The sequence below is a fragment of the Hypomesus transpacificus genome, chromosome 16 (assembly GCF_021917145.1).
Source record: "Hypomesus transpacificus isolate Combined female chromosome 16, fHypTra1, whole genome shotgun sequence".
In the NCBI taxonomy this organism is placed as follows: Eukaryota; Metazoa; Chordata; class Actinopteri; order Osmeriformes; family Osmeridae; genus Hypomesus; species Hypomesus transpacificus.
In genome coordinates this window covers 2741058-2754003 of record NC_061075.1, presented here as the reverse complement: position 1 = coordinate 2754003, position 12946 = coordinate 2741058, and positions in this window count along the sequence as shown.

Below are 12946 nucleotides of genomic sequence, written 5' to 3'. Positions count from 1 at the left end.
GCCCAGAGCCCAGAGCCCTGTCCTGTATCCAGGGCCAGACCACAGCAGGTCTGGTGCTCTTGGACGGCCAAACGGCTCATTAATGAATTGGTAGAGACTGTGGTTCGGGGAGCGCATCCAAGGGTAGGAATTTAGTCTGTGATGGAGTGTGTGTGTGTGTGTGTAGGGGGGGGGGGGGTCGTGTGTGTGAGTGCCTGTATGAGTGTGTGTATGTGTGTGTGTGTGTGTGTTCCCACACCATCACATTCCTCTCATCCAGAGCATGTGTATAAGTGTACATCATCACTCTCACTCTGTCTTCATGCCATCCAAATCATCACGCGCAGTTAAGACTCTCTCAACTACTCGCATCATCAGGCCGCAGAGACGTTCTGGCGCAGCACCGGCGGACAGACGGGGGCCTCGCTATTTTCCGTCTCCGCCTCTCGGTTTTATGGTCGAGGCCGCATCCAGGAATGTTTCTCCGAAGAGCGGGTCAGGTCGCGGGGGGCACCCGCTATTACCGCACTACAAATGAGTCTTTCAAATGAGAGGTGGGGGGTGGGACCTTTGACTGATGTGCCCTTCATCGCTGTCACTGCGGCGGCGGAGGGGGAGATCACACCGATTAGCACACAAAATACCCCCTGGGAAAGTCGTTCACCCGCCGACCAAACACCGTATAAAGGAGCCCGAACTCCGGAGCTATGTCGTGTGAAACGAGTCAATCACTTTCCCCGTTGTTTAACGGGCAGTGAGCGCGCACTGGGCGACCCTTCGGTGCCACAGAATATGCTGGTCTGAGGCCGCCGTCTCTGCTGTGTCTACGGGGGAATAATGGTAGATTTGCGCTGGGAATGCGCCAGGGCCTGGGAGTGGGTGTGGTTATGATGAATAATTTAAACGAGGGTGTAAAAACCTGTTGCTATGTCCTTAATTTCCGCCAACGACTCTGGAAGTGACACCAAACTGGACAAAGGCAACTCAAGGAAGACCGTAGCCTACCTACACGGCCGCCTGTCACCGCTCGGGACGCATAATGGCTATGGCAACACTGGCGGAATTCTTTCAGTCGGGGGTGTTCATATGCAAATGGCGGTTTAGTTACGGTATGCAACACAAGACCTTCCCATTTTAAGACTTTTTGTTCATGGTTCATTCTCCTTAGAAAGTAGCCTACTCTCCCGGCTTCACTCTCCCGATAAAATACAGTTATTCAAATTCCCATTTTCAGTGTGTCTCTCATTGTGAAGCTCCTAACCCCACGGAGACAGAAACGGAAAAACAGGAGTCTTGCGACGGGACGGACGAGGGGAAAGAAAGCGTAACAGTACCGCCGTCCTTCCCCGGTCAGAGAATATCTTAAATGAATAAACAATTGGTTCCCAAACATCTCAACTGAATAGGCCTGAATTTCCTTTTTCCTCAAAAGCTTCAGATATTCCATAACACTGGAAATCACAATTTTCGAATGATCTGACCAAGTATTATTTAACCAAGCACTGAATTGAACAGTTATTTTGCGTATTCCTAACAAACGTATCTGAAGAAGAAGGCTGAAAAGCTCAAATTAATACTTTGCTTTCCAACCCAAGAGGATCAAAGTGTGTCCAGAGTCACTGGGCTATCGATGAACTGCCGAAGATAACGGTTCTCGCAGGTGCATTCATCCACTTTCCACACAGGAATGACCCACCAACACTGGTGCCCCAAAACAGTTACCCCCTTAACATTAGGAGCATTTTATGTTGGCAGGAACGCAATGAAAAGGACCAATGTAGCGAACTTAGTTTGTGCAGAGCACCGTAGAAAGGGGCGAGAACGCATATTGATGAATTGCGTCTGGCGTCTTTTGAGGGCGCTCCGTCACCCCGGAGAGCATGGGAACCCGGTGACGAGCACAAAGCACGGAATTTCAGCCCCAGACCAAGAGCCTGCGGACGCTGCCTTCCGCGTGTCCTTTTCAACCTCAAGCAAAAGTGCATCCGTTTTACGCGACATTCATCGTGCCCCGTGAAATACAGCCGAACTATAGGAAACAGATTAAAAGAGCAGGCTAGCCCGGGCTTGACTGAAATGTGTTTGAAACCCTTAACTTCCCCGAGTTGTAAACCACAAAACCTCGTCCCCTGCTATCTGGAATGCGTTTCAAAGGCAGTCGCCTTTTATTCCAAAAGGCTGTCTTTATTTTTAAGGACCTCTCTGCCTGGAAAGCTATCTACAAAAGCGCTTCACAAACCATCTTACAGCACTCGTATAAAAAACTCATTTTTTAAACTCCGATATGTTTATAAAGTGGTCACTTATCTTGTTTTGAAATAAGTTTGTCAAGTGGGTAAGTGGCAAGTCAGACACATTTAGTTTACGACACGAAATGTCGTGGGTTCGTGTAAAAATGTAAAAGTTTTCTTACCTTTAAAATCAATGAATGTTGAAATGAGTTTGAAACTTGTGTCTTCTGGAGGATGGGATTCAAACAGACCGAAGCCCAGAGAACACAAGAAAGAAAACGGGACTTTGGGCACTTTCAAAATCAATGAAGTTGTCCCTTTCTGGAGTCCAGTAGATTCCTTATTTCGGTTCTGGTGTGTTTGCAATAGGATTAGATCTGGGGTGCGTGCGGTACTTCTGAAAAGGTTTAGCTCGTCTCGAGACAGAGTGGGTATCCTGAGTTCTAGCTGCGCGTGCCTCCCCTGGCGCGCGGCTGCTATTGAGACTGACTGAGAGCAAAACTGAACTGGTGCGAACTTCTCCCCTGCGTTCTGCCTAGAGGAGACTCCAAGAACCAGCCCACTTCTTCAGGAGATTACAGCCCCAGCGCACACAAAACCAACCAGTGGCTGGCCAGAATCAACTGCAGACCTATCACACGCACGGCCTTGAAATACCATCACTTTATGAATGGAAACCCCATTTTAATTACTTTATTTACTTAAAATTGTATTTATTTAAAATGGTATGTATGTATGACAAGACATGCTTGGCACAAATTCACAACATGATCACATTTAAGTTTCTCAGACTTTTATTCGGAATGTGTTTTTTTTTTCATTAACGAAACTAACGTTAGAATTACATGATGCAAACATGTCCGAATACGGCGTGTCTGTCTCTGAACAGACAAATAAATCTTCGTGTCTCGCTCTCTGTTATTTTAAGAGCGGGGATCCCCCTCGTGGTTCTCTTGTTGGGAGCCGTTCCCTTCGTCATGCGCTCAGGAAACGATCACCCTGAGCAGAAGCGCCCTTGTTGTCACGCACCCCTCCGGGCTACATGTGTGTGGGCAGGTTTGATCACAGACAGCTGGGTGAAAGGTACATTTTGATTCTTATTTTCTTGTATTTGCCTGGATTTTGTGTGTGTTGGAGGGGGAGGGGGGAGGAGGTTGGCTGGTAAACAACTTTAATTGCCTACGGGCAGAGGTTGTGCTCATAACGGGATCCACGCCTGTTTTATGCACAGGAACGACCTCTCTAAAGGTGTCAAAACACGAAACAGCATTCGGGACATTAACGCTTTTGTCTGTTCCCCCGGCCGTAACCCAGGGAAGTCAATATTTATCCAAGATGAACACCATTAACTGAGGTCTGTTGGTGGTGTCATTGACGCTGAACAAGTGACTGGGTGATGAGGGCTCCGCACCGCACTGCTGGGATAGCACACGGTTTGAGGAGATGCCGCTGCTGGCTCCGTTAACCGTGCTTGAGGTGCAGTTGCCTGAACCCTGTCTGAAACGGCCCTCTGCCCCGTTATCCCTCCCTCCCTGTCACCCCCCTCCCTTGCTTTCTACGCCAGAGCAGAGGTGTTGAAAGATGAGAAGGCCCGTAAGATGAACGGTGGAGAACAAGGTTGATCTGACCTTGAGAAACAAACAGGAACGCGCACTGTGTCATGTGAAGTTATGCTTTCAACACAAACAGCCTAAACCACACCGTTTATATCGTGACAACACATTTAAGTAAACTCATATTTTAAAAGGTGGATTTGCATAATCTTGCTATAACCTGCATTACGTGAGGGTATCAATACTTTACATCTGTGTGGGGCCCCAACGGACTTGGTACAACATCGCCATCTAGCGGCGTTTGTGCCTCTCGGCGATCTAACAGACGTTATCAGGCGCTAAGAAAAACGTCGACTAGGCCCATGCTCGTGCTGTTTCTGCAGGTAAGATTGTGTTTTGCACACGTCACTGGTGCGGAGTAAGAGAGATTTATTGTGCTTGTTAAAATGGCTTGTTTGGCCACAACTAATACTACTGCTAACAGACACAGAATGTGTTCTTCTCCAGAACTATAAAGTATAATCAACAAAACACACCTTGGTCATTTTTTCCTCTTCTTTGGCACAATGAAACTAAGGACTAGAGTTACACTAAGAAAGCATGAGCCTGACCACAGCATAGCACTGCCCATTCATTTGATATTGCATCTGGACACAATGTCAGCCTTCTGGACACCATCAACTCATTTGATACTGCATCTGGACACAATGTCAGCCTTCTGCCAAAGCTTTGGAATGCTTTCCCTTATCATGCGAGGTCTGCTCCTTCATTGGATATTTTTAAATCTTCTCAAAAAATACATATTTATTCTTTCGATTTTGAAAACCTTTAAATGTTGTTTTATAGCGGAGTTCTGTTATGCATTATGTACAGCACTTTGGATCCATTTGTATTGTGTTAAATGTGCTTTATAAATAAAGGTTGTTGTTGTTGTTCTGGACACGGCCATTCATCTGATATTGCATCTGGACAAAATGTCAGCCTCGTGGACACTGTCCCCTGCATCATGAGGAAACCTATTGGGATTGTTAGCATGGTTCTGATAAGAGCATGAGTGATGCAACGGACCACGTCTCAAAGTTGTCATTTTCAAATCGATGGCATTTTGACCCCATCAGGCCAAAATGTCTGAATGTTGGTATGCATGCCTCTTTGCTCACGTGGAAGAAAAAAGTATTGAGAACCCATAATGCCCGCATGATGTATGTTCCTGTACAATGAACTAAAAATGAACTAAAAATCGCCCATTGATCTAAATGCCTTGACATGTTGTATGCATCTGTGGAATGCATTTCTCTACCATGTCAATTTGGAAATGATCAGTAATCATGAGGAGGACTCGTCCATTGCTGCTTGCAGCTATACTTAGATGTGTTTCACAGACAGACTTTCAGACACAGTTGGTGGATCTTCTTCAGACTGCTCCCCTCATTCAGCTGTCACTGTGCGGAATTCTGAACCTTATTTCAAACACATACACGTTAAGATCCACGTGTGCACACACACCACACAGATCAGCGTGCACACACGCACACACACACACACACACTGACAGCATCCCCCGTGGTAGACGTGTAAATCCCACAATAGCAGTGTTTGATGGGCCGGGCAGTGATTAGACAGGCCTGGTTCTCATGTTTCTGAGATTAAAATAGATGCCAAATTCAATCTGCTCACAGCCACTCTGCGGAGCTGTGAAAATGAATCCACTCGAGGGATGGACAGACAGACACACACACAGGCCTACACACAGAATCACACACACCCACATGCGGGGGCGCCCCCACACACACTTACTCACACCTCAGTTATTCACACACGCTCACATGTGCACGCAAACTCCCACACACGCACACACACACACCTCAGCTATTTACATGCCAAAGTCTTGAAAGTGTATCCACACTGGGGACAGTTTAGCCCAGCAGGAGGGACGGGAGGAGAAAGGAGGGGAGGAGTCGAAGGAAGGAGGAGGAGGGGGAGAAGGAGGAGATGGGGAAGGAGGGGTGGAAGGTGGTGGAGAAGGAGGGGGGAAGAAAGGGGGAAGGAGGTGGAAAACACAGCCGCAGTTTTCTCCGACCTGGAAAAAAGAGACATATCTCCTTGTAGCACACACCAACTGGAAACAGACATATTTCTACGTCCAGGACCGGGAAATCACATTTCACAGTGTTACAATGGCTGGTGTTCCATCTGTGTGACGAGTCAGCGGATAAATGAGAATGCTGTTTGGGTTGTAATCTGTTCTGGCGTCCATCTTGGCAGTTTCTGCTGGGTTTTATATGCACATTACACTGTATTCACGACGTGTAGTCTGTGTCTCTTCTTCTATGGTAGGACTCCCGGGGACTGGGCTAGTCTGTCTGTCAGGCTGGGAGATAACTGCTCTCTGGGTGTCATTGTTCTGCTCTGACCCCTGTCTATTTGCAGTGTGTGTGTGTGTGTGATGGGAGGTGAGTGTGCGTGTGTATGTATGTGTGGGGTGAGTGAGTTTGTGTGAGGTGTGTGTCTGAGTGAGTGTGTGTGTGTGTTGTAACGTTGTGCGTAGTCGCTGCTTCTCTCTCGTGGTCTTCACACATTCTCATCCCTCCCTAAGACATTAATGCTGAGGGGGAAGGTCTTATCTTATCAGACTGGAATGCATGTGCATATGTGCTTGTGTGTGTGTGTGGGTGTGTGTGTATGTGTGTGTGAGCATGTGTGCATGCGTGCGTGTGTGTGTGATGGGAGACATAGGGGAGTTGTCACCTGAGAATATCAAACCTATTATGAAAATACAATTATTTCGACTTCACACGCTTTTGTTTGTACACAACTTACGTTACAACTTACAGACGTGTACACAATCACTCTGATCCACTCTGTCTCTCTGAAAGACAGTCTGACTGTGACCCAAGCATGTTCTGGTACGAGTCACACAACTCATGTTCATGTTCATGCTGTTAGACTGACACTCCCTCTGGCTGTAACAGAACCCCTGCACACTACGTACCCACACCAACCATTCAATCGGGGGGGCGGGGGGAGGGGGGGGGGGGTCAGGACCTCATGCCATGGCAACGGACATTCTGTAAACAAGCCCCGCCATTTACGATTTCCCTTTCCTGTTGTCATGTTGTCATGTTCTGTGAGAGGTGGAAACGCAGGGGCACACGAGACAAAGGCTGACCTCTGACCCTGGCCTCCCTGAATGGACACAGCCATTCCTCTCAATGACATTGTGGACACAGTACCTCAGCGCTGACTGGCTACATCTTGTGAGAGGGACTAGCCGATATCTGGAGATGGTCGGAGAGCCTGGTTTGCCCTGGGGAGAAGTTGGATCCACAGACAAGATGACGTTTGTCCCTTTTGAGCACATTTAAAACATTCAATCATGAAAATATGAAACAATGTCAGTGGCTTACAAGCTCAGAGTTGGGTCGGCAAAATCCAGAGTGCCCTGAGCTCTGGGGCTCCCCCTGGTGGCTGGAGGCAGTAACACACCATCGCTGGCTCAGCTGAATGGAGTCATCTCTGCTGACTGGAGGCGAGAGAGGGAAAGGTCTCAGGTCAAGGTACAAAAAGGGGAGGATGATAGTGGGAGAGGAGGAATGTGGGCGCGCTGGTGCTGGAGCTGCGCCTCAGCTTTGTAGGGATCCAAATGAGGACTTCTGGAGAAACTCCACAGAAGTTAAACAAACCTGAAAACTCTGCTCTGTTACTGAGTTCTCACTTCACTCCAGCGTGCAGTGGAGTAGCATCTTTCCTGGGTTAGCCAGCTAGTTATATACATCCCGTTAGAAGGTTACTTGGTGTACGTTAGCATGCTAGTAACATTCTTCCTGTGTGTGAGCATGTTAGTTGCATACTTCCTGTGTTAGCATGTTGTGTGTTGGTAACAGATCCTGCTACTAGGCAGGATTCTCATCCAAGCTTTCCCTCAGAGGTTGTGTGGCATCTCAAAAGCACTCCCAGATGCAGAGATAAACCCAGATAACTGGACAGTCTGGTCACAAGAGTGGTTAGTTTCTAAATTTAGTCTAGCCACTGCCTGTCCCTCTCTTTCCCTTCCTCCCTCCCTCTCTCTCTTTCTCTGCATCCCTCTCTCTCTCTCTCTCTCTCTCTCTCTCTCTCTCTCTCTCTCTCTCTCTCTCTCTCTCTCTTCATCTCTCTCTTTTTACAACTCTCTGTTTCTCTGTTTCTCTCTCCCTTCATCCCTCTTTCCCTCTCCCACCCTCCCTCTCTCCCCTGGAAACCCTGGAAAGTAAGAGGACCAAAAGCCACAATTGAAGCCAGACGAAGAGAGGCAGAGAGCGCGGAGAGCGTCATGTCAGTGTCCGACTTCCTCTTATCATCCAATAAGAGGGCCTCGTGTCGAGGTCCCGACTCCCTCTCCCTCCCCAGCGAGAAGGCAGCATGGCGGCGAAGCCCGAGTCCCCCGGGGGGGGACGGTAGATGTAAACACAGACGGAGAATCCCACACAGCGACGCCCCAGACGCTGGTCGAGCTGAAACTGTAGAACCAGAGCTCCAGGCTGGGTATGTGTACTGTAAACACAGCCTGTCAGACAGAGAGAGAGGGAGGGATGACGAGAGAGAGAGAGAGAGACAGAGGGGAGAGAGAGAGAGAGAGAGAGGGGGGGGGGGGGGGGAGAGAAAGAGAGAGAGAGAGAGAGAGAGAGAGAGAGAGAGAGAGAGAGAGAGAGAGAGAGAGAGAGGAGAGAGAGAGAGAGAGAGAGAGAGAGAGAGAGAGAGAGAGAGAAAGATAAAAATGGGGAAGAGAGAGAAAAAGAAGGAAAGAGAGAGAGGAAGAGAGAAACAGTTGGGCCATGCACAGCACAACAGTTGGGCTAGAGTTAGCTACATTAAGCTAACTAACATCTGTAGTCCCAGGGCATGAAGATATCAACAAAAAATCAGTGCAATACAATACAGAACAATACCGACGAGACCTTATGATTAAAAACAATAACATTGGGACGCTCCTGTAGCTCACTGGACAAGTTTGAGTACCCAGAAGGATGAGGCCTTACCGCAGCTGCCTGGGTTGAAATCCGGCCCAGTTCCTTTGCTGCACGACCTCTCTCTCTCTCCCTGCCTTTCCTGTCACATGTCTCTCAAAACGATAAAATAAGCATAGAAAATGCCCCAAAAACATATCTTAATGAAAATAAAATGTAGCTCGATAGCGGTTGGCTCTGTGGGTGTTCAGCAGGGGCCTGGGTGTGGCCCTCACGCCTTTGAGGAACGCACAGCTGCACCCACGCAGCAGGCGTGGGTCATACATGACACGGCACCCCAGGGAGGGGACACGTGAAGGGGCCACGTGAAGCGAGGAGAGCGTTCACACAGGACGCACGTCTGTGGAGTCAAACGGTGTGTCGTGTAAACGGTGATTTTGCGGTGCGTCTGGCTGGAGCACGCTGAGGTAAACACCGTTTGCTGTCGTGGTCGCAGGAAAGTGCAGCTCGGCTCACTCAGATAGGGGACGAAAAAAGGAGGGAGAGAGAGAGAATGTGGCAAATATCGAGAGAAAACATACAGGACTGTCCTAAAGTCTCAGGCACAAAATACATGTTCTTACTGTAAGTTATATTTTGGTGGCAATTCTGCCTTTATTGTTCTTTAGTGGCGGTAGGGAAAAATCTGGACAAGCAGAGGAGAGAGAGAGAGGTGATTTTATGCAGCAAAGGGCCCAGGCAAAGTAAAACGATTCAAAGTAACATCACAGATAATCACAGATAAAAAATGATGCTGAAGTGGACTCACTGATGTTACCTGAGGTAGCCTGTACTGTCAACAGACGAACACGGTTTAGTATGTTATAGTTTACTGGAGTATACTGAGTATATATTTAGTAGACTTTGAGTTTGTGTTTTGTTGCCAAGGAACAAACAAGCGTTTGAACACGTTCAACACTGAAGACACGGTGACTGTTCTGAAAGTGGAGAGCCCCCTCTTCTGGCCTAAGGGCCACACTGCATGGCCTCCAACTCTAGAACATCTTTGATTCAAGACCTTCTCAAAATAATCCAAAACAGACAGGCTCAAATGTGATTATGAGATGAACAACATTGCTACAAAGTCTTGTTTACAAGCAGTACATGTGTTTTAAATGTGCCAACTGAAGTAGACATGGTTTACTGATAGTCCCCCAAAGACATGTCATTCTTCAAGATAAACACTGGAGGGCAGTCATGATTAACAACAGATGGAACTGACGGCCAGACAGGACTACAACACAGTACACACAACACAGAACACACACAACACATAAGCAGAGAAAACAGTACACACAAACATGGCACAAACAAAGAACACTATGCACAGTAGCTGTATGTTGCCGTGGATAAAATCCTCTGATGAATCAAATGTAAATGTCAATCCAACACACAACTTACCAAGCTTCCCATAACATACCACAACACACCATGACCCACCACGACACACCATAACCCACCACGACACACCATAACCCACCACGACACACCATAACCCACCACGACACACCATAACCCACCACGACACACCATAACCCATCACGACACACCATAACCTACCACGACACACCATAACCCATCACGACACACCATAACCCACCACGACACACCATAACCCATCACGACACACCATAACCCACCACGACACACCATAACCCACCACGACACACCATAACCCATCACGACACACCATAACCCATCACAACACACCATAACCCATCACAACACACCATAACCCACCACGACACACCATAACCCATCACGACACACCATAACCCATCACGACACACCATAACCCACCACGACACACCATAACCCACCACGACACACCATAACCCATCACGACACACCATAACCCATCACAACACACCATAACCCACCACGACACACCATAACCCATCACAACACACCATAACCCACCCAGCTGAGGAACCAGTCCACAGAATGCACAGGGACATGCATTTAGGCCTGTCCTATTCCAGGACAGCCTGCCACACAACAGTGTATTTTGATGTTGCTCATAAATTGCATCAGAGTGTTTGTTTGGCCTGTTTGTGTGCATGACCATACATGTGTGTGTTTATGCGCGTGTGTGTGTGTGGGGGGGGGTTTGTATCTCTGTGTGTTGCGGACATGTGTGCATGTGCACTTCCATGTGTGTTTATGAGCATGGCTTCAAGTTAGCAGATGTATTATTAATAATGCATTATTGAGTCTCGACCCCTCTGGTGTGTGGAGTATAAACTGACCAGGCAGAGCTACTGTCTCCCTCCCCCCATCTCCCTCTCTCTCTCTCTATCTCTCTCTCACACAGACCTACACACATACACACACACACACACGTGGAGCTACTGTTTCTCCCCCTCTCTCCCTCTCTCTTACACACACACACACCTAAATACACACACACCTACACGTGTACAGAGAACCCAACTGGCTTGTATCACAGCTGGACTGACTACTAGAGGAAATAGAAATCAGTTTCTGCGCACATCTCAATGACAAAGAACAGGCCTCTTCTCAGTCCCTCCCCCACTCCACCCCAACCCCCCCCCCCCCCCCACCCCCCCACCTCCACACACAGACACGCACACGTTCTTGCTCACAAACGCACACAAACATTCACACGCTCATGCGCCAAAACCCGTAACCTCACACACGCGCACAAACACTCACACACTCACACACACACACAAACACACACAAACAAACAGTGCATCTGGAGGTTAGCGGCACCTGTCATGGGTGACCTTTGACCTCAGCTGGTGCACTTTTGTCGAAAACGAGGAGCCAATGTACTTAAGAAACACACTCACACACTCAGTCACTCTAATTTAATTTTCTACAATCATGGGGATTGAGTCAAAGCAGACATGTCACTGTATGTGAGAACCTGTGTGTGTGTGTGTGTGTGTGTGTGTGTGTGTGTGTGTGTGTGTGTGTGTGTGTGTGTGTGTGTGTGTGTGTGTGTGTGTGTGTACATGTGTATGTGTGTGTTTGTACATATGTGTGTTTACACGTGTTGATGTGAAACTGTCATATTCTTCCCAGGCCAGAGGAAGGAAAGATGGCTTGGTCTCTCTCCTCAATACACCCTTCACCCTCACCCTCCCTTACAGTAACACACCCTCCACCCTGCCCCAACCTCCACCCTCCCTAAACCTACCCAACCCAACACCCTCCCCAACCCATTCCATCCTCCACCTCCCCATCCCTGCTCTCCTCCACCAACCTCCCATCCAGCACCTCCCCATCCCTGCTCTCCTCCACCAACCTCCCATCCAGCACCTCCCCATCCCTGCTCTCCTCCACTAACCTCCCATCCAGCACCTCCCCATCCCTGCTCTCCTCCACCAACCTCCCATCCAGCACCTCCCCATCCCTGCCCTCCTCCACTAACCTCCCATCCAGCACCTCCCCATCCCTGCCCTCCTCCACTAACCTCCCATCCAGCACCTCCCCATCCCTGCCCTTCTCCACTAACCTCCCATCCAGCACCTCCCCATCCCTGCCCTCCTCCACCAACCTCCCATCATCCACCTCCCCATCCCTGCTCTCCAGGTTCCAGCCAGTCAACACAGCCCCTCCCCCGGTCTCTGCTAATTAATAGAGGAGAGGGGGGGGGCTGGCAGCTGGCAGCCTGCCCTGTCACACCCCCACCAGCGCCACCCCTCACACACACCACACACAAAATACACACACACACACCACACACCATGCACACATACCATACACACACACCACACACACACACTGACAATCACAGCCTACTCAGCACCAACCCCTACACCTGCCCTTCTCGCTGGTGGGATTGTCCCATCTGGGACATGACCCCCCCACACACACACACCCACACACACACACACCCTCCAAACAGCTGAGAGGGCACTCAGGACTGGGAGGGAACCCTCGTGAGAGAAGGTTTCAGTGACTGGACAGAAACAGCAGAAGATTTATTAGTTTATCGTTTATGTGAACCCTTGGAAGGGGTGTTATACAATACGTTAAAATATAGTATGTGTGCATGTGCATGAGTGTGTGTGTGTGTGTGTGTGTGTGTATGTGCTGCTAAGTCCTCCTGGTTATACAGGAGCAGATGGCAGGTTGATTAAAGATTACTATCTACTCTCACTGTGGACTACCTCTAACACACTCTCTCCTGCAAGGACACACAGACTCACACACACACACACCACACGTG